The sequence below is a fragment of the Amblyomma mixtum genome, chromosome 9, assembly GCF_055824585.1.
Source record: "Amblyomma mixtum isolate Tamu chromosome 9, ASM5582458v1, whole genome shotgun sequence".
Classification (NCBI taxonomy): Eukaryota; Metazoa; Arthropoda; class Arachnida; order Ixodida; family Ixodidae; genus Amblyomma; species Amblyomma mixtum.
The window spans coordinates 32,293,740-32,315,565 of NC_143020.1; positions in this window are offsets into that span (position 1 = coordinate 32,293,740).

A 21,826-nucleotide genomic window follows, 5' to 3' on the forward strand; every position below is an offset into this window, starting at 1 on the left:
GTGTGCGCGCATGCACGCCTGCAGACGGCCTTGTTGCGAGGTACGGGCTGTAGACTCGGAGAAGGCTAGGAGTTGGGTCTTTATTAAGGGAAGTTAACCCAAAAGAAAAGAGGGCCCCATGCCCTTGGAAAACAGACTGTCTCCCCGGGCAGCTGCTCTCTTCCGCTGCTAAGGGAGGACTCCCTTTGTCCGTTGACGGCCAAGTTTTCGAATGCCGTGGTCGCGTGTCCAAGCCGCGGTTCTTGGAAGAGACCACCCCGGGTTCCGATGCGAGAAGAGAGAGGACAGCCGTGACCCTCATAAATATGTCAACTTCGAGAGGAGTGCGTCTTCGGCTGAACATGAGCTCCGCGTTCGCGAAGAGGCCGGCACCCTGCGGCGCGGAGGCTAGGCCGGAACGCTCGCGGCACAAACAGCTCCCCGGAGTTCGCGGGCCCACTGGCCTGCATTGTCTTGCAGCGCGACGGCCTTACTAATGGCTCGAGGTGGCGGGGGAGGCCGGCAAGTTAGCACCAAGAGGGCTCCCAGCAGAGGAGGCGAGGAGGACACCGAAGGAAAGAAAGGGAGTCCTCAGAGAGACGCGTTGGGGACAGGGAGACAAAGGAGAGAACGGGCAGAGGCGGGCGAAGTGTACGGACGAGAGGAGATCGCGCTGGTCTGGGGTCGGTGAGGCCGGACCCGAGGGCATCCGCTGCAAACTGACCGCCAGCCGAGACGCCCAAGTAGCCGGACGCCACAACCCGTCATAGTACCGCCAGCCGAGACGCCCATGAAGCCTGACGCCACAACCCGTCATAGTACCGCCAGCCGAGACGCCCAAGAAGCCTGACGCCACAACCCGTCATAGTCACCGAAACGTGGGACCGCCACCACGCTGAGCGCCACCCCCGCCAGAGCAGCCGAGAGCGATCCACCTGTTGGCCGGACTGCACCGCGACGCCTGATACAACACAGCTGTGAGCGGAACTCCCAGTTACACCTTCAGGCAGAGAGTGTGAATAAATTAGGTTGACTCGGGGGCGTTGTGTGTTGGCTCAATTCTCCTCGCTTCAGCAGAACCCATAGATAGCAACAAACAACTGTGTTGCATTGTGACTGACCCCCGACAGGCGGGAACGTCACACTAGGACGACGCTTGAACGTTGGGGGCGTCGTCGTCGTCGTCGGTGCAGTGTGACTGGCTAGTCGGGGAACGACCAGGTTGGCCGACGCGACCGCCGATCGTCGGCGTCGCCGTCGCGTCGGCATCGGTGTCTCGTCGGCCTAGTGTGAACGCGCCTTTAGTGCATGGCACATATGCCCACTACTTATGCCCAGAGTAAAAAAACAAACGAATATCTAAAAACTGCAGTCACTTGTTGAGGAAGTGCAGGGGTGAAATTAAAGCTAGTAGAGCAACAATTAAAAATTTCCAAATTCAAGGTAGCCAGGAGGTTTAAAAATTCTGTCCGCTACAAATAAACAAAAACAAAAAGTAATCGCCAACATATCCGAAAGTTTTTAGAACCAGGTAGGTCCGTAAACATATGTTAGGATGGGCAATAAGAAAAGGAAACTCTCCTGGACAAAGAGCATGACGTCAAAGGGGCAAGTCCCTGTGGGAAAAATCGCCCACTTTTGCTTCTAAACTGGTTTTGTATGTGTCGATCATTTTCCCCCCGCCTTTCTTCTCCCGATTAGAGACGCCTTGGTATGAAGAGGGTATCAGTAGCACCTGCTGCCCTTCCCGGTCAGAAGCCCCATGATTTGCCCGCCACACCAGAGACACGTGCGCCGATGACGTCTGCCGGGAGAGGTCTATTCGAAGTGGACGTTTTCTTTTTTGGTTCCTACCTCAGCACTTATGGAAATGCGCAGCACACAGAGGCGGCTCTAGATGCGCGTGAGAAAGGAAGGAACGAGTCTTGGGCATTCTACGCCACAATTGTTACGTGGTGCGGGGGCAACCGGTTGCAGGAGGGAGGAGAACGGGCTCTTGAAGGAGCGTGGCGACGCCTTGTGTTGTTGTGAGTCATACCATGCACTCACTTGTTCCCTATTTCGTTTCCGCGAAGCATGAGGCAGGTCTCGGAATTTCGTCGAGTGTTTATGTTTGGGTAAGCTGAGAAGTGGATTGCAACAGTGTAGAGCCCCAACGACACATCCTGGGCGCACGCGCTCAGCGTCGGCGCTCTTGGCGTACGCCGGAACTGGCGTCGAATAGGGCCATGCATCTGCATGGCAATGGTGCTGGCTCGTTACCCCTCTCGAGTCGAGGGAAAGAATTTCAAGCCGTGAAGAAAAGGGATTGGGGGCGCTGAAAGGACCAATTAAAGCGCAAAGAAAAGTTCGGGGAACCTGAAGGAGGCTCAAGCCATGAAGAAAAGAGTCACCGAGACTCCCGCGGTCCTCCGATTGTTGCAAACGGGACCCAGCTTCCGACGCGTACGCGAGCGCCCGTGCGCTGATATCTAGCACGGACAGATATCGGCGCCTCGCCGAGGTTCGCTGGCGTCTCCTGCAATGCGCATGCGCACATTGGTTCTGGCGTACGCCCAGGAAGGGCCCGTGGAGTTGGTACTTAAAACTTGGACTGAAATTTTGGTCGTGTTTTCAGGGTACCTTCGTGGTCGGTGCAATCTGGATGACCAGTAGCTCGGTGCGCTCCCTCAAGAAGTTCCGAAAGTAGTTCTTGCGCTGATTTTATTTTTCAGCTTTTCGTTCCAGACGGCTAAGTGGTTCGTGAAAGCTGCTCGCTCGCAGCGGCCGCCACCAACCCTGCCCTGCGACTGCAGAGCCAACAGCACACAAACTATCTGGGCTCCTCCACCACGGCGGAGCTGGTGGGACTCCAGCTCGGACTGGAACTAGTGCTCACCGTCGTCCCTCCGCCGCCCAAGTGTGCTGTTTAGTGTGACTCCCGCGCCGCCCTCAGCCGGCTGCAGAACATAGGCCGTGGTACACCAGTAGTGCGTGCAATTCGAGCGTGCCTTGCGCAACTGGCGCAGCTCGGATGTGTTGTGCGCGTACAGTGGGTGCCCGGCCACTGTGGAATCTCCGGCAACGAGGAAGCTGATGACCTCGCGACCGCCGCACACCAGCTACCTTCCAGCAACCTACCTCTTGCGCTGGAGGACGTGCGTGCGGTCATTCAGACTCATCTCCGACGGCAGCACCCCGATCCCCGCATCGCAGAAGGTGAGCGCATTCATCACGTCACAGGCTGTCGCTCGCTCACGCGGGCGCAGCGCGCAATGATCCTTCGACTGCGAATTGGATGCGTGTGGCACGGGGAACGACGTGCGCGCCATGGGTTCGCGACGAGTGCAGTGTGTGTCGGGTGCGGTGCTGACGAAACACTCGAACACTTGTTACTTCACTGCACCGCGCTCATAGATGCCCGTCGCGACATGCTTGCGGCCTATCAGGCGCTGGGCATTCTCCCAGACTCCCTCGCAATGTTATTGTGGCCGCAAGGCAGTGCGCGCACCCGTGAGCGAACAATGGTGAGCCTCTGTGAGTTCCTCGAACAGGCGGGCTTGACGTCCCGTCTGTTCTCCGCCAGGTAGTTGCGTGCAGTGACCCGAACGCTCCACACGCGCTACCTCGGACAATGAACAGCTGGACGCCCCCACTCCAGCTGTTTTGTGCTATGTGTCGTGCGCGTGTGATGGACCAGTGATCGCCCAGATCTCCACGCGCGTGCGACTTGTATATATGTATATTTTAACCTTGTAGTCGTGCGCGTATGATGGAGCAGCGCTCGCCCAGATCTCCACGCGCGTGCGCATTGTATATATGTATATTTTAATCATTGTAGATATGTAAATAGACTCATTGAAAGTGTACCCCTCCCCCTGTCCTTTCTACTGTCCCCTCATCACTTTTCTTTGACTTCTACCCACTGCCTGCTATCCTTTATTTCGCTGCCACAGCTCAGGTGCTTCCTTTCGCGATAGCAGATGCCGGGGCAGCAAACACTTTTACCTTCCGTTTTGATATGAAAAATATAACCACTTACTTTCGTTCCACCAGTCCACGTCGTCAGGCACTTCCCACAAGAGATTTCGTTCATTGGGCCTTCATCTCTTCCTCTTTGGTGGAACGAGGAATATTTATCTTATAAAAAAGATGCACACAAATAAAACTAGCATAATGCTGCTAGACGAAATTTATAATAGCATTCGGCTGAGATACATTCCAGTCAACGAAGCTGCGCGAATTCATTCGAGATTTTGGGATGACTCCGAAGCTCGAACACAGCCTGCACTACCCGCACTGAACAACAGCCGTCGCCATCGCTTCGCCCGCCCCCCATCCCCCTACAGCAACGCCGGACTGCTTTGGTTGTGTGGACATTGATTTTAATAACAATAGTGCTTTTATTCGCGTCTCACAGGGTACAGAACAGTGGAGGCCGGCAGTAAAAGTTGTCATAAATGAGAGCTTGACAGAGCCGCACGCCCCCGAGCACTAGAAAGCGGTACAGTGGCATTGCTTTAAAAACAAAAATACAGTACATAATGTGCCCTGATCAATGAAACTCCACTCTTCGAGAGTAGATAGAGCACATGAAATTAGCCTGTTGTAAGGCAGAAAAAAAAAACAAAAAAGTCACTGAACCAATAAAAGTTCACTCGCCCTAAGGAAACGACTTCAGTGGTTATACAATTAAAGCGGCTAAAGCAAGCGTGGCCACAAGGAGAAAGAACTTAACGGAAAGGAAAGTAGGTTAGAACAAAAAAAAAGCAGTAACAGGCCGAAAAAAAACAAGTACAGTTTAATTGCGGCTTGTCAATGACGAAGCCAAAGACAATCATTCGGAGATGTAATATTTTCATGTGCGTTGTTCGCTTTTTTTTCTTCTTTTTTAGCAAATGTTTTGTGCACACGCTAAATGAGTGCTTGAAGACCATAGTACATGACTGAATATTTACCGCATAAGCGCGAAATTTGCCCAGGAATGCACCGATGAGTACGACTGCATTCCAGTACTCTTGTCACCGTATGCAAACTGCTAGTGCTCGTTTGCATGGCATAATACGCGACCTGCGCATTAGTCATCTTAATTAATCTCATTTTTGTAACGGTTGTACCCTTGCTTATTTACAAAGTGCGACAACTCTGTAGGAAGCGCCGATGCGACTGCACGCCTGGGAAACACTTGGTAGCCTGGTTGCTGACATATCGCGTAGGACCGGCGCTTCTCGGTAATCGTCCCTGCTTTCTTCGATGAGACGAATACCTCATTTTGGATCAATTTACGGTAGCAGCATATTCGGTGACCGTTCGCATTCAATGAAACGGCCTTATTTGTCATCCGCAAGCGACGGCAGCGACTGCTGCTGGCTGCCTAAAACATTGAGTGGCAGTCCGAGTCCCAACGGCGCTTCCCGTTCAGTGCATGCGCGCCCTGTAATGTAAGCGACAGTCGATTTCAGGTTACCTCTGGCAAAACTACACTCGCTGTACATTTGGGTTCGCTGAAACTTGACAATTCGCTCTCCCCAATCACCGAAATTGCGTACACACACCCAGTGGACTCATCAGGCCTACCGCGGAAGGGGGTCGCTGCAGCAAAGCGAGAGTGTGCGCATTATCTTTATTTGCATATGAATTAAAACAAGCTTCCATTAAAAAGCGCAATCATGAAAATAAGATGGAGATTTTTAATTCTCAGAGCAAATTTTTGAATGCCGGAGAACTGCTGTTGAGGCTACACTCTCGCCTTGCCGGACCAAGTTGAGGGAGCCCACCAAACTCACTGCGAGGAAAGTGCGTTCTGCAGCGAGTGTCACTAAAGCTCATCGTGTGACAGTGCGCAAATGACACTTTGAGCAAATGTAACTTGTTGAAAGTGGCACTAAACGCTCCAGTATGGCAGGAGTATAATGCTCTCGCATTAGAAACTGTTCCAATCCGTGCTACACCTGGGCTACCACATTTCATTAGTGCATGGGTAGTGTGCCGTGTTTTGTAGGAATGTATATAAATCGAGCGTGGTCACTACGGAAACCTTTATAAATTTGTTTCGTTGCGCTTGCATTACGTGTTGTCGCCCCGGATGCCTTCCGCGTGAGGGAAACTTCAAGAGGAACCTCATTTAGTGTTCTGGCTTCTATGACCAAGTGTCCAAGGGCGTGTGGTGATGGCTTGGCTAGACTACATGCTGGAAACGCTACTGCATAAAATGAACGTCGCTTCACAGCTCTCGGTCGCTGTTTGCGAATGTGATCTCGGCGCCTCTTCACCGCGACAGATGCCCCGGCCCGCTGTCGCTTTGTCGTGGCGTTTGCGGAGCCAGGCGAAAGTGCGCCTCTTCGGACTACTAATTCCTCCTCTGTTCTCATTCATGTCGCCATCTCCGCTTTACTGTAGACCCTAGGCCATCCATTTCGTGTTTATGTCTGTTGGCTCCGTTTCTAGACTTTTGGTGTTGTTTTTCAGCCATGACGCAGTCGCTTCCCGCCGCTCAGGGTAGAGCGCTAATTCTTGCAAGTATAAATAACGCCTAGAGACATGCACTGGTGACTTATGGTTATAGTCGAGCTGTTCACAAAGCCACACACTTTTATGGTTGCGCACTTAGAAAAGGTTAGAAACACGATGAAGCTTAAAATTATTCCAGATGTACTTTTTTTTTTCAGGTGACTTCCTGCATCAAGTCGAAGGTGTAGCCTCGAAATGCATGCCTGTATTAATACACACTTGAACAATACACTCATGGCCACAAGTGGACACCATCGCACAAAAACGAAATATATCACCTCATCGCATGGCCGGTGTGTAGGAAACGAATTCCTCGTTTTCCTTGACTCACTGATTTCTGTTACTATAATTTTAATTTGCCGATGAGGCAGACAGCGTGGTCATTTATTCCTCAGTCGCTGTCGCCATAAAGAAGGCTAACAATATTTCTCTTACATTCTTGTTTCTTGATTTTGCGATTATAGTTGTTTTCTGAAAATTCAGCGCATATTGCCAGTGCGATATTTGCTCAATCGGCCACATGACACGGCGAAGATATACAGACGCACGCTACGTGTGCTTTCTGTGCTCCAGCTTGCGTTCGTGCGTGGGTGCGTGCGTATGTGTAGCTTAGCGCGTGTGTTGGGAAAAATACGGCGCAGGAGTGACATTGCACATTGTGTACCACTGCTTCATGTTTGTACTGGAATGTATCTTTTTCTTTTCTCGACATCCTGGAGACACCTTTTGGAAACCTTACAACTTGTCAGAAAGAATCGCGGAAAGCATCGTCGCCTCCTCAAGCGATTCAACAAGCCCGTCAACCATCTTGCCTTTTCTGTCCCCTCTTTCTCTTCCCACTAGGCGCCCTTCTCAGTATCCGACTATGAGCATGCGTTTGTCAGGCGCAGAGAAGGCTTCACGCCGCTATGATACTTTTCTTTCGCCCGCAGAGCCCTTCCTGCTCCCCCCTCCTCCCCCAATGTTGAAGGTATTCCGAACAAAGGTTCACCCTACTGCCCATCGACGCCATAGATGCGTGCTTGGCAGTCACGACCATCGCTGCACTGGCTACTGCTCCACGGCTTCTCCTCGCCAGTTCTGGTATGTGATGTGTCACGGTACTCTCTTTTGCTCTTGGCAGTTACGTCTGCCGCTCTGGACGCTCGCTCTTGCACTTGCGGCACGTCATGCATCACGTGATTTGTTCTCGCTAGTCTTCCAGCTGCGACGCTGCCCCTCCCCGGACGCCTGCGTGCGGACCCGGAGGGGCACGGGTCTTCTTCCGGCGGAAATAAAGTTTGTTGATCATCATCTCGCTGAAGTCTAAAAAAATAAAGGTGAACCAAAGCTAAACCGTGTCTAACCATGCCTGTATATCCCGACTCAGGTTGAGCCACAGCCACTTTTTTGGATGCATCTGTTCACCTGAGCTTAATTCAGTCATGGTGGATATTTAGCTGAGAGCAGAGTGCGCATGGTCCCGGCTGGTACACTCTTAGTCAAGTCATGCATACAGCGCGCGCTCGGGACAAATTTTCGACGCCTGAAAGCATTTCGTCTCAAGGGACCATAGCGAAAGCGGCCCTTCGTTTAGGCGGCACAGCGTTCGAGCTGCCCGTATGCAAGCGGCCTACCAATAAAGCAAGACAACTCTATGAGGTGGAAAAGCTCAAAAGTTTCCTGCTTACTAAACGGTGCGCGGGTTAGCGGCCCACCGTTTATATGGCCGCTGAAAAAAATATTTTTTTCTCAGAATCGTTTTTTCTTCAGGATTGTTTAAATTTTAGCTTGCGGATCATTTTTAAATGCCACATTGTAGCAATTCGAGCTGCGCACAAAAACACGCATTGGTGCACAGCAGCAATGATTGTGTCATTGCTGCTGTGCACCTGGTGCACAGCAGCAATGACACAATCGAGGTTCGAACCCAAGTACTCTGAAACTAGAGCGAACTCACTAACCACTACATAACACGTATTCACGGTGAGCCAATGAAGGTTACTGGTATTATATTTCTAACAGCGGGCCCGCGAGTGATGCCATATACATGCCATGCTTCACACTGAAACCACATCGTGTGTCTATACAGCATGCACCAGGTATACGAATCGTCATATGAGGTGAATGTGGCATTTCGAGGTTATGTATGATAACTCGTTTTAAATTTTTGTGTGTTCGTCACGTTTCATAACCCGAATGATTTCTTCGCGCGAGTTCGCCGACAAAGCACGAAGTTAATTTACGCGAACCGTATACATACGCGCTTTGTTTACGTCCGGCGGTGCGCAAAGTTCAGCGCGATTTGTACATTTGCCTTGCCGTGGCTGCCGATGCGAAAACCAGTGACGGTGACGACCTGCTTTTTAAATTGAAGTCTGAGCGATCGTTTTTAGAGCTGCGCATAACATTGGAACGGTGTATACACGCGCAGCACGAATGATATCAGTCAGTGCAGCCTGCTATGATAAAATGCTGTGTATAAAACAGGGACATGGTGCCTGTGAATGTTTTCAGCGCCATAAGGAACGCCATGTTTAGCTGTGATCGTCATAAAAAAAATAAAACTGATTTTTGAGGAAAATAAATCGCGCAGTAATTGTCTCACATCTCGGCTATGCCAGGATATACGTCGCGAAAGCGGAGGCGAGCACAACGACGAGGCAAGCGGTGTGACGTCATACCAAACGGCAGCGGCTCCGCGGCGAGACGCGCGGTGTGACGTCAGGCCAGATGGCGCGGCGAGCGCGCACCGTCCGCCAGCTGCGGCGGTTGCTAGGCAACGGCTCAAGGTCCGTCTCTGTGCCAAGGAGGTTATATTAAAACTTCTCGAGTGGAGGCCCCCTATGCATGCATGCAGGAACAGGTGAAGCCAGCCAGGGGCGGAAACAGGCCGTGGTGAAATGCGCGCCAGCAGAGAACGACTAATTTTGCGATTTTTTTTTCGCCTCAGCCGCAAGATTAAGTGAGAAACGTCTTCTGGTGGGGATGCTGCTTCTAAGGGCACTAAATTCGCTTGTATATTCTCCCCGATTTTCGCGTGAATTTGCCTGGAAGGCTCTGGTAGGCGATTTCTCCTGTTAACTGTCGCTGCCTTGGAAAGCTGATAATTTTCTCAACAAAGCGCGTAAAGCGTGTCGTTTCAGCTAATCATGCAATGACACATTAGGAGTGATTGGACGTAAAGTTAACTGAAGAACATACTCTTTACTGGGAATGGGAAGGACAATTAAGCGTTTACAGTTCTGTAATACATGGTAGGGTTCTCGAATATCTAAAATATGCGGAAAGAAACGAAAGCAACTGCAATGGTCGAGAAGACTGTCATTGCTACCTGGATTAAGATCTGCCGCACATGACCAGATCACCAGTAATACTGACACCATTTGGCCCTGCAGTTTAATTTATGAATATCAAAACTGCTTCATAGTGCCATAAAGCTGTGTATGCAGTCTGTGCTTCAATTTAAGCCCAAAGGTTGTTTAAACATGAACAAGAAAACGGCATTTTACTTTCATTTAATCAAGGTTTATTCACTCTATTACAGGGTTCCATAGCAAATTAAGGTAGAAAGGCAAACATGAAAAGCAGGAAGTTGGGGAAACAAAAACTGACACATACAGAGCACTCTAAAGAACAACAATGCCGACCATCTGAACCTGGCATATCTATTAAGTAATGCATATATACACAAGAGTCACTGATTCTAAAAGATAATCACTCTGGACAAGAGAGTGCGCACCTTCTCTTTGCAATTTCCTCGGTTTATCTCCGTAGCAATGTGATGAATTCTGACCTTCAGATAGAGCTGTGCAATTTTCTTGGACAGGTTGTAAATATGGTTATCTAATGGGTCGCAGTCCAACAGATTAGTTTCAAGTTGTGAGAACCAAGCCCTCTCAATAACTGTGGTCAGAATCTCCACTACAAGGGGTTCGCATTGCGCATGCAGCAGCCTTAAATCTTTGTATTGAACTTGCAGCACTCTGAGTCCCTTTTCAGCAGCCTCGCAGATCTGCAAGACGTCCTTGGATGGTGCTATAAGCCCACCACGGCTCTTTGCACGAATGAGGCCGGTCAGCTCATTGGAATGAAACGCTGCCACACAGTCCTCACATTGTGTTCTAGCAGCAACTTTTGCAGCTACGAATCCTGCAATGTAGGGAACAACAGAGTTTGCTACTGCTGACAGGAACTTGGGAAAGTCCACACGGTCAGTATAATCGTGCTCGTCGTCCAAAGGCTCCAATATTGCAGACCTTCTCTGCGATGTTACTGCCACTGGAAATTCGGCCGTATCAGTGGCAGCAGACAGACTGAAAACAGTAACATCTTGGGAGCAATTCCCTGCGTTAGATGACTTGACTTCGGCCTGGACCAGAAGACGCTTATATGCAGCTTTAAACTGGCAGGCAGTGGGGTTGTTGTTGAAGCCACCCCTTCCCCGTACACAACCAAAAAAGTCTCTAAGTGATCTTGACACATCTTTTGGGTCAGGAGGTATTTGAGTTTGCCTGTCGAAACAAGTCCTTCAAACAAAGCTGCAACGCTCTTCATGCAAATGAGCAGGCCAACAAACCCAGTTTTCTTCTGTCCGTCAGTCATTAGTCTTCCATTGGCATCTTTCAAGTTCCTAATATACTGTTCAGCCTCCTGGAGAAATGACTTCCAAGATGCTGCATTCTCCTTGCGCATTGCAGCCTTATATGAGCGTGCCAGGGGATTTCTTTAGTTCAGTAGGTCAAAGAGGCGATCAAAGATCCGTATGAATTTTGCTGTGGCATGCGCAACTCGAAATTGCGGCAATTTCAGTGTGGACTCACAAAAGTCAAGTGCGTCAGCGACCGATGAACTCAGCGTTTGAACAGCAAGCCGAACCTTCATCTTGTTTTTCCCACAAGAGATGAACTCTCGTGAGCTTGTTCCCCAAGTGGAGCCCCTCTTTGCGCTGCAATGCTTCCAAAGCTTCAATATAGCACCATTTGACATTTGAACCTTCAAGATCAATGAGGTGACTCACCGACCCCAGGCTGTTTCGGATCAGTTTGATCATGTGACATGCATCAAGCATCACGAAAACTTTCTTGGAAGGCTCTGTTGGGTGCTCGAAACTGGTGCTGAGCATAGATGAATGGCAGCTGAGGTCCGCGCCGAGGCACCTTGCCATGGTGAAGTTTGAAGCGGCTCCATCAAATGTCAGCGAAACAACTTCTACTCCTGCTGATGCGACTCTTGACAGACACTCTTTCACTAAGTCTGCCCTTTCTGGTCCAGAAAGGGACTCAATGAGAAAATAGCCAAGAGGGACTTTCAACCTCATATTCAATGCAACAGCCATAAACACGCAAGCATTGGTTGCCTCTGGGAGGCTGTCGTCAGACAGTTCTGTGCCAAGGTCGACGTAGCCAACTACCTTGTTGCCGACCAGCTGGACGTGTTTCTTGATGGACATGTCGTCTACCATAAGAGCAGCAAACAATGGCTCGTCCCGGCCTTGCGTCACATTTTTTAACAACGCAAACGCTTCAGATGTGAACCCAGGCTCACCATTCACTGCCTTGTACCACTCGCGCAGCGTGCGCTGAGCAGGCAAAGCATTATTAAACTTAGCTCTTACATACTCATATGCAGCAGGAGAGTAAAAGTGAAGCGTTAATGCGAATGCGCGCAGTTCAGGAGGATAGTTGTTGCTTGTCTTGTCGATGGCTCTGCCAAGGAGCTGTTGCATGTCACGAGAAAAGGAGGCTTCAAAAACCTCAAGGCCTCTCTCTGACAAGAGCTTCTTCTCTCTCAGCTCCTTGACCAATTCGCGCGAAGTATTGCACCGCGCCGCTAGTCTTCGTTTTGTCTGGTGCAATGTCTTGACCTTTTTTTTCAGTTGGTTGACCTGTCCCTTTTTCATCTCCGGCTTTTTGCCGATACCAATCCTTGCTTGGTGAGCTCACTTCATCTGTAGCTTGATCTGTAGGTCCTTCGGGCTCCCGGCTCCTCGCTGATCTCAGGACTTATCGCGGGCACCGTCCGACACTTGGGGTGGTCAAGCTTTCTCTTTCGCTGTAAGAAGGAAAGCGTATGAGTCAGTGAAAGCTTGTGTATTTCAAGCACCTGTTACACACAGTGCCGTAAAGTTATAGCAAAGTAAACATGAAATACTTCTGTCGAGAGATCAAAACTGAGAAGAAGGAAAAAAAAAACACAGAGACAAGAGAGCGTTTGCGTTCTTTCCTAATTACTCGTGACCCGCTTTGCATTGCGATACTCACGAAGTCATGCAGTGCTGGAGAGACAGCATCAACAACTTTAGAAGCGCTGATACTGTACCAGCGCGTTTTTATTAAAATAGCTTAAGAGCAAGTCATCTCCACTAACCATCGGGAACTTACTACATGAGGCCGCGTTTGTACTTACAGGCTTTTGGAGATGCGGTGGGAATGCCGGAAAAATGCTAGGAACGCTGCAGGTCGCAGTCTGGTTGTTTGCCCGGTCCTGTCGAAGCACTGAGGCTCAAAATGCGTTGAACAAAGACGGTCACCATCCTTCGGCGCCCAGCCATCCCGCCGTACCGCACGCTCCCACGCACCACGCAAACCAGGATCTTTAGGAGGCCTATTACAGGGAAAAATGATAACATGGTTCGGTATACGCTCCATTCTGCCAAAATAAAGTGCTTAAAAAGCGCTATGTAATCTGCACAGTTGTGTTCGTGCATGGTCGGGGGCGGTCAGGTGCGATCGACCAAGCCTAGTACACTGCTATGCAAATACCAAGGCAAATACTTACAAATGAAACGTTATTCCCGGCGCCTTGACGCGATTCGTACATCCAAATGCGACGCACGACCCCACCATTGACGATGCAGTCGCTTGCTGTCCGTTGAAGAAACAGTGCACTAGCACAACCGCAACAAAACACCACGGAGCCACTAAGCTATACGGCGGTCGCTACGCGTTCCGGCTGTTTTCTGCCCCTGGCAACATGGCGCCGCGTCAGTGAGCGCCGGCTTCACTTTTCGAGCGTCCCCTCCACTCCAGAAGTTTTAATATAACCTCCTTGCGCTGTGCCTCCTCGGAGCACCGCCACAGCGAAAGCGCAAATTCGTGGCCAGTATAGCTTTCGCTACAAAAAAGCGCGAGCGCTGGACAGGCAAGATCGACTAAAAATGTGGGCCAGCTTTGGACTTTCAGGATACATCAAGCTACCTTCTAACTAGTATACTTGCGTGATCGGTGCACCCGCCTGCAACGCACCCGCCATCTCTGCCACTGTTAAGGCCTCAAGTTTTAGCCTCGCCTCGGCGGCTAAGTTTTGATGTCGCCACCGCGGTAGGGTTAGAATGGCCGCGCAATAAAATAGCGACCACCCATATGTGGCTGAATTTAAGCTCGGCACTTCTGTGTCAAGACTTCATTACATAAAATTTTTATGCTCAGAAGAACTTCATGTCCGCGTCTATTGAAAGTGTTCTAATTAAATCCTGTAAAATTGCACATGTAATCTAAAGGGCAGTGAAAATAGGCATGGTAGAAAAATACTCAGCAAGTAATGGACGTTTGAAACATCAAGACAGGGCACCAGTGTGTGAGCGATATTCTTCACGTAGCTTCAGCGTTAATGAAATATAGCTGCTTGGCTGGAGAAGATATCAGTGAAACCAGGCTATAGTACGGGAATAAAAAATATGAGAAATATTTTAATTCCCTCAGTAAGTATCGATAGTTGGCTCTGATCTTGCATTTCTTGTCTCGTGTAAACCATGCGAGTAACATTGTACACCAATACTAATATCAATCATGCGTATATCCCTGTACTTCCTGTGCTTGGTCTGGCTTGGCAGGCACATGTAATTCTGGCAGGACTGCCTTTCTTGCCACCCGTGGGTGTTCTGGTCACACTAAATACAAAATGAAGTGTGATCATACAGTTCATCATTATTCAGCAACAATTAAAGCACTTTCTCATTAATACAAGGCTTCGTAAGAGCATGCAACTCGACCACCTGTGTTTTGATGATGCCTATCATTTTTAGCAAGCAGAGCTTGTGATGGGCTATATTAATTTGGGCTACGTTAAAGCATATGCCAATTTGGAGAGCAGTATGTAGGGTAACGAGTGCTCCTTTTGATCATATTACACTGTGTACTTTCCAAACATACATGCGTACTAAGTTGGCAAGATTTATGGATAAAGTGAACTGAATCAGAGTAAAAAGGCTCCAACAAAGCTTCATAGGCACTGCAGGCTTCAAAGAACTTTGACGATGCCTAACATACCGCTAAGGGTACAATGCGATAGCACTGGAGATCTCTCCCGTGCAAGTACGCCTTCTCATTCAGATTCCTGTATTCTGATACCGCTGTTGACGCAGTGGTTACCGGATGCCCACTGCTTCGGCGGGTGGCTGATTCAAACAAATCTACCGGTGGAGGTTGTGACACAAAGGCTGCTCTTTCCGATCTGCCATACAGCTCATTTTTGGACAGACTTCATCACGAGGCTGTCTTTGTCTGGAACGGTGAGTTGATGCGCACTTCCGTGGTAAGCAGGTGGCCATTGCATTGAATTTATTTGGATTTATTTCACCGCCAGTTGCCCACCATGGCATGCGGGCCACCTTTTTGATGTCATGGACGCCACCTTTTTTCATGAACGAGACCTCTAAACATGTGTGGAGTGTACAATGAACTACTTTCTCAGTGTAATTATTAATTTCAAGTAGTATTGCAGAGCCAGAATGCAGCATTTGTAAACAGCAATGACGAAATCTTTTGTGCATGTACGTGCACTTTTTGAACACTAATTGATTTTGGTGATATTGAAACGTTGACATTAGGTGCCACTTAGAACACAAAACTAGAAAATGTTGCTTGGCAAAAGGAATTGGTTAAAACAGGTAGAATAGCAAGGCTTGGTCGGTTAGTTTACTTTCATTGCCTCAGTTATCTTCGTAGCATGCAGCACTGAGTTCGGTTCATGAGTGACCGTCATTTCATAGCCATATCACATGGAGTCTAAAATATACGGAGAAAGTCCCATGTCGCTCATGGACCTATGATGGTGTTCGCGAGGCAATTCAATCATAGATGTTTTCAGTACCAAAGAAAAGCTAGAGGAGAAGCAAAAAGCAGCCAAAATGTTACTGGTACACGTATGTTAACTTAAAGGCGCAATATCAAGCCGCCAAGCAGCATCTAGGGCACATCAAAAAGCAAAGCACGAAAATAGGCCATTGCCTGAAATAGAAGAAAATTGGCCGAGTAAAGAAGATAAAATAATTATGCCGAAATTACAGTCCAGGTAAAGATCAACGCTACGAGCTTCTGTGCATGGGAGATGATTAAAGGCAAAGACTAACAGGCGCAGTTAAATTTAAAGATCGGTTCTTTCCCTTTCGGCGGAAGCTCCAAGCATAATAGTTCGGCGGTGATGAAGGAGGCGATAGATGATAGAAATCATGATACGAAGAAACATTTGCAGAATTTACAACAGCTAAAACTTACAGTTAGATAAGCAAAGTTGTACAGAGGAATTGAGCAAATTAATTTAAAGAAACTGATCCCGCACAAAGAAATAGCACTCCAACACTTTACTTATCGACCGAAGGTCATGCTTAAAGCTCAGATAGAAGTACCTGCTAAGCAAGGAGCCTCTAATTACACTGATGTCTAAAGTTTTTGACCCCTATTTTAAGGGTCCCACAAATAAATAAGTTAGGGCGTCCGTATTTCGAGGCCCGCCCTATACTTCACTTAGCCAATGAAGTTTTAACGCGAAGTAGACACCGCCCCTGAAGGTTGGGCACAACTTCGAACCCAGGGCTTGGATAAAATGAAAAAGAATTAACGCAAAAAAAAACATACACGACACCCTCTCCATGCGGGAGTCCTTGGCCTCTTCGGGTCATGCTACAGTGTTTGTAGGTCGTGCTTTCTCCTTTTCCCCTTTGCATGTGCAATCACGTGACACTTAACAAAGGATTGCTTGCTCTTGTCGCTAGCTGACAGGACGAGTAATTCTTGCAGAAAAATTAACTTGCAGAAAAATTAGCGCCCTTTACAATTATCCAACCAAACAACCTCTTTCGCAGACGGCAATCTTGCATTCTTCGAATAGGGAGGGGAGAGATGTCCGTTTATCTGTATGACAGGAAAGTTGCCGCCGAAAGGACGGAATAGAGCAGGGACGCGAATGCCAGGTGCGGGTAGAGACAGGTACTCGTCACGGGAATGCATCATTGTAACCTTTTGACAACTTCCGTTTACACTCTATCTCGAAAGCTGATGGTATCCGGCGGGGCTTCATGTTCACGCAGATTTGGGGGGCAGCCCCGCACACCATTTCGAAGAAGGATACGCAGTGGCGCGCGTCGGACTCATCTCTCCTCGCCTAAAACCCTTCAGACAGCAGAGCAGGAAACGAAAACGCGTCTGCAAACGCCGAACAGACGGGCTTGACGTCCCGCGTGTTCTCCGCCAGGTAGTTACGTGCAGTGACCGAACGCTCCGCGTGTGCTACCTTGGACGATGAACAGCTGGACGCCCCCACTCCAGCTGTTTTGTGCTTCGTGTCGTGCGCGTGTGTCTGTACTGTGTTCTACCAGGCCTTCACGCGCGGGCGACCTGTATATATTTATATTTATCATGTATATATGTAAATAGATTTATTGCCAGTGTACCTCTCCCCCTGTCCTTTCTACTATCCGCTCACCTCTTTCATTTCACTTGTACACACTGCCTGCTATCCTTTGGTTCCGCAGCCCCAGCTCAGGTGCTTCCCGCAGCGATAGCAGATGCCGGGGTAGAGAAAAATTCTTTTGCCTTCCATATTCAATGCAAAATAAAAACCACTACTACTACTACTGCAAACGAGGATTTTTGACTGGAAGACATCTTGCTGTAGGTCAGATTACCAGCAATTTGGAAGAAACGCGCCAACATATAAAGGATGATGATGGCACGGGTAACTTGTAAGAAAAGCCTTAAGAGGGTTCACCAGTGGCAGTGTCCGTAGGAAATACATGAGAACTTTCAGAAGCTATACCGTGTCTAAACATGGCTCAATTTTCATGTGGTTTGTGGCAGCGTTTTCTTCTTTAGTGCATAGAGGAAATTTTGCGGAACGATTTTATTGTTTAAGTTTCATTTTTTTACCAATTAGACGCAAAGTTCCAGAAAAATGGTGCTTTTAGATAGGTCGAACTTTCATGGCATCTCGGGAAAATACTAAGCCAAATATCAAAATTTCGTCCGCAACATTTCCTCCCTTTTTCTTTCTTGATTGTTAAGCTGCAATTTTTATCCATATCGAACCTAGTGTTTGCGTTTTACAGGCTCTGAAAGTTGTGTATGTATTTTCTGCAGGGATTTGAATTTCGCGCTAAAATTTTACTAGTGCGACGTGGCTCCACCTGGCGACAAACATTTCGTCGCTACTACACTCTACCACCAACTTCTTGCTTGTCTATGTTCGTGCGCACACTTTTTTCTTAGAACCTGGACGAACTTGAATTCTTTCTTTCCTACTTTTCTTGCTTGGGCTGTATTTCGAAAGGATTTTTGCTTTTCTTTTTTTCTCGGGCTTGTGGAGCGAAAAGGAAGCCAGATGCATGGCCACACCCAAAAGCAACTCCCCCCCCCCCCCCCCCCCCCCCGCAGCACACACAGTAAGGCATTGTTCGCACCAAAGCACACGTGAGTCGAGTTATCTGGTCAAAAACCGAGCGTTTACAAACCCGATGTGCTTGTAAACGCTGCGGGGCCGAAAAAACGGAGGGGAGAGGATAAATGCAAACTTGTTTTTCACTTGCGCCGTCGCGCCTTCGAAGCAGCGGTGGTGTGCCTCAATCTTGGATGCTACCACTGCTCGCTCGCAATAAGATGCTCGACGCTTGGTGTCGCTGCTGATGAACCGGTCTCGACTAGCTAAAATCGAGTTCATGTAAATACGCGTTGGTCGAGTTGGGTTGACATCGCTCAGCCCGGCTCCCGACTCAACCTGGCGTTATTGGTTCATGTAACCAGAGCTAAGCAAGAACTCGCTTATCCAATGCCAAAGTTTGTTTTCAGTCACCATGCATAGCTACAGGACGCTCTCGGTGCTTTTGCAAACCACACTTCTCGTCCTTTTAAGTTTCATCCAACTTTATTTGCTTGGTGCCTTGTTGGTGCTGAGAAGCGGAAGATGGGTGTTCTGGGCTGGGAAGGCTCGTATGAAACTAGGCAAAGTAAGCTACAGGCTGGCACTACAACCGAGGACATGCTTCTGTAGCTATGTAAGGAAGGCTAGGCGGGAATGGGAAGAAAACCAGTCATACGATATTGTGCTAGGAGCTACTTTCTTTCCTTTTATTTAGCGACTGACTACATAGGTGTTCAACACAATGGAACCCTTTCGGGGTAATGTCCTGGGGATGCACCAAGCCTCGCTTCCTCCATTTTAAACGACCACACCTGTTTGCTCAGGCAAAACCAGTAACCCCACCCTACCATTGTAAAAGAATTTTCGCAGAAAAGACTCAATGAAGCATAGGCAACCCAAACCGGAAACGCTAAATTGGTGGGTTCACAGGAAGTGGTCCATTGTATGACCCCCACATCCTTCTGTGCTCAATGGCTTGAGAGGGGTTAACTTTTTTGTGGTTTGGTCCCTGGAACCTTGGCCCCATACCTACAGAAAGTTCTGGGCTCTACTTTTTGTATGCCGAAGAACGAATACTTTCGTGTCACAGTGTAGTTTACACACCTGGAGGGGCAATAGAACTTCCCTCCTTTTTGGGGTACTCAGGTGCTGCCATCTATCGACAGAAAAAGTTCAAATCTGAGTTGCCTTCTAGCTGGTGAGCCCTCTTAAAAGAAGTAAGTCGTAAGAAATGCCATTGAAGCAGTAAAAATCGCTCATCTTCAAAAGAGTTGTGTCAGTACCCCGTCCATAGCCCTTATAGATAAAGAATTGCGGTTCTTATCGGTAGCTGGATGATCTGAGTTCTCTTGCGTATTTTTTATTGGCGATGACTGTTTATTACACTTAGTTGCTCTTATTTTCTTGATGCTGCTGAGTATTTACTTGAGTGTCTGCTAAATAAACCTTCAGTTGTAAACAGCGCTGTGTGTGTCTCGTTTACTTTATTGTCCCTGTGTAGCTTGCACGGTTGTGCCTTTGTAAGAAAAAAAAAGAAGCGGCCGTTCGATCTTTTTGGGAAGAGTTAAAGGAAACAGGTTACGAGTGTGACGAATATGATGCCGCCATTGGTATGTGACTTTTCGCAAGCAGGTACCGAGGAGGATTTTCACTTTGACATAGACAAGTTGGTTTGGAAAAAGCGGTGAAGTTCCTTTTTACATACAGCGATATGTATCGTCGAGTGCCTAGCACTGCACGAACGTCTTGTGTGCAATATTATGGCAGCTGGTTTTGCATATTGCGATGTGTGCAGGGACGAAACAAAAGGCGTCGTACTGCTCCAGCAAGATTAGAGCACAGCTGCTGAAAAACAAGACGCATTCTGTCTGCTGCAAATAGACGACTGTGTCTAACGACGAGCGAAGAAATGGTACTTTTACTTGAACTTATTAGTGATAGTTAATAACTATAGTAGTGAGTATTTTGACCATGCTATCCAGCGACCAATGGCAAGGATATACCAGGTGTTTTAGGGAATACTTTCAAAAGTTTTCAAAAATACGCTCTTCGGGCTGAAAATATGCATTTTGCGGTGTAGCATTACCACTGATGGTGGACACCGGAAAGCCGGTGAATTGTCTTAAGTAGTAAGCTGGTTAAATAATTTCTGATAACTAACTTTAACTGTCACAGACAGGCAGCTGATTGCAGTTAGAGGTTTGTAGCCGATCGTTAGTAATAGCCGCATCAGCTTTTAGAATTGCGAATACGCAATTACCCTCGTTCCTGTACCTCGGCAAAATCTGGCTGCATGGTGCGAAAATACGCGTGCATTTTAAAACATCCAGGCAACCGTCCCCTCCAAGGCACGTAACTAATCGAAAAGCCAAATTTTGTCGAGCCACAGCGGCGGGGGTAATAGCGTTTCCAAAATACTAAAAACTGACATCGCTATTACTGACGACCGCTGCAAACCTCTAATTGCAACCAGACGCCCAACTCGATTAGATAAAAAGTTAATTATTAATAATTAGTAATCCAGCTTACTACTTGAGGCAATTCATCGGCTTTCCGCTTTCCGCAAACACTGGTAATACTATGCCGAAAAACCATATTTTTAAGAGCGTTATCTTTTATTCATCACGTTTCTCAGTTTCTTGCGAGTCTGCTACCACCTCCCCTCGGCGTGAAATTTTCAAGTCCGAGGAATTGAAGATCGCGGCCATCATAGTAAATCGATATAGCAACCCAACTGATGACTGGTGACGTTACTGATTTTGTGACGTCATAGCTAACTAGTCACGTGACTCTTTAATCACTTTTATCTGAGTAGTTAATGAGGTACCATAAAACGAAAAAGATATTTGGAATCCTCTGTACGTGTAAATAGTTAGACACCAAAATTAACTCATGGAGGTATTAACTTATGGTTATGCTTATATTTAATTGCTTATAGTTAACTAACCGATAACGTCATGATCATGCCTCTACCGAGCAGCTAACGCTCGGTAACGAGCAAAACTTGGACTGTATGGACGCTCCTCGTTTTTTTACTTAGCAAGCCGACGTGTCAGCTCCGCGGGCAGGCTTGGCGAGATATCGCGGGGAGCTTACCCGCGGTCCGCGGGAGAAAGTGTGGCGGCAGCCAGTCGACGCACCTGGGCGGGCTTGGCCAACGCTTGACGAGATTTTGAGGGGGACCACTTGGCGGGAGAGGGAGAAAGCCGGGTGGGTGGGGGGGGGAGCATTGTCGTCGAGGACTGGAACAGCCTTCTTGTTTGGCGCCGTCGCTTCGGTCAGTCTGTCAATGTTGTAGCTTTCTCCGACAGCATCAATACCCCCCCCCCCCCCCCACCACCCCAGTTCCACCTGCGCGGGGTCCACCCAAGACCGGCCCACCTGTCATGGAGCCAGTGACAGGACTGCTGCGGCCTGAGACAAGATCCCCGGACACCTGGTGACCACGCCCATTGTGTGCGCGTCGCAAGCGAATCCCCCCCACATCCCCACTCCCTTCCCCGCTCCAAGCCAAGCAGTGCCCCCAGTACCAGTGCTGGCGCAGCTCCCGAAGCGAGCACGGAACAGGTACACCTCGGACAGCCTTCGAACATCAGCGTTCACTGCACTTCCGCGCTCGTACGCTTCGATATAGACAGGCCGCCACAGCGAACCTTATTCCAGTCACCGTGCTTGTTGCCTGCGATCCTCGTAAGCCAGTAGTGCATCTTAGACTAACCCGGACGTTGACGCAGCCAGGACTAAG